Source organism: Herpailurus yagouaroundi, unplaced genomic scaffold, assembly GCF_014898765.1.
Source record: "Herpailurus yagouaroundi ecotype Mexico unplaced genomic scaffold, PumYag 77, whole genome shotgun sequence".
Taxonomy (NCBI): Eukaryota; Metazoa; Chordata; class Mammalia; order Carnivora; family Felidae; genus Herpailurus; species Herpailurus yagouaroundi.
In genome coordinates this window covers 10,997,642-10,998,698 of record NW_024412388.1, presented here as the reverse complement: position 1 = coordinate 10,998,698, position 1,057 = coordinate 10,997,642, and the positions used below count along the sequence as shown (strand labels likewise).

Below are 1,057 nucleotides of genomic sequence, written 5' to 3'. Positions count from 1 at the left end.
CGCTTCACTGACTGAGCCACCCAGGCGCCCCGGTACATAGTCTGTTCTTGGTGAAGACAGAATGGACAGATGTGGCCTGTTGCCTGATCCCTGGGTAATGCCGACTGTGACAAGACCAGCGAGACACATGAAGACATTTCTCCTTTTCTTGAACCGTCAGGTCAACTACAAAGCGATGAAGTCCGTAGGATAATAGGATGTCTGCGAAGGTAAAGTTATATCCTGCCAGTGGACTGTGCCTTCAAGATCTGAATTACGGTCCTTCGACGGAGTGTGGACATCGTCCTTCCTGGAGCGTCCGTCTGCTCGAGTTACCCTGCACTCCAAACCCGGCTGAACTATTACTTTTCCCTCTGCGGGGCTCGCCAGCAGACATTCTTTGCAGGCCGGCCCGACAAGATGAGCCGCTTTGGCAGTCAGTCCGTTAGACTTGGACCATTGCTCGTTCGAAGAACTAGAATCTGGCGCTCGCCCTGAGCTCTGTGTTTGCTGCCTTCACTCAGTCCCGGGGGCTTCTCCAGCAACTTCAGCCAGGGCCACCGCTGTCTTCTGCAGGGAACCCAAATTCTTTTCTTTTTTTAAGTTTATTGATTTATTTTGAGAGAGAGAGAGAGACCAAGAATGCGTACATGAGCGGGGGTAGAGGCAGAGAGAGAGAGAGAGAGAGAGAGAGAGAGAGAGAGAGAACCCCAAGCAGGCTTCTCGCTGTCAGCTGGGAGCCAGACTGGGGGCTCAAACTCACGAACTGTGAGAGTATGACCCTGAGCCGGAATCAAGAGTCAGATGCTTAACTGACTGAGCCTCCCAGGTGCCTCTGGAATCCAAATTGTTAATAAAGTATTATTTTTTTAAGTTTTATTTATTTTGAGAGAAAGAAAGAGTATGAGTAGGGGAGGGGCAGAGAGAGAGGGAAAGAGAGCATCTCAAGCAGGTTCCCTGCTGTCAGTGCAGAGGCTGATGTGGGGCTTGAACTCATGATCTGTGAAGTCATGACCTGAGCCAAAACCGAGAGTTGGATGCTCAACCGACTGAGCCACCCAGGTGCCCCTGGAATCCA

The 1,057-nt window shown here is 51.2% G+C and overlaps 1 pseudogene; it reads right to left on the bottom strand.

Annotated features, from left to right (window-relative positions):
- LOC121017466 (eukaryotic translation elongation factor 1 epsilon-1-like) lies at window positions 1-578 on the bottom strand (annotated as a pseudogene).
- Between the last annotated feature and the right edge of the window lie 479 nt (window positions 579-1,057).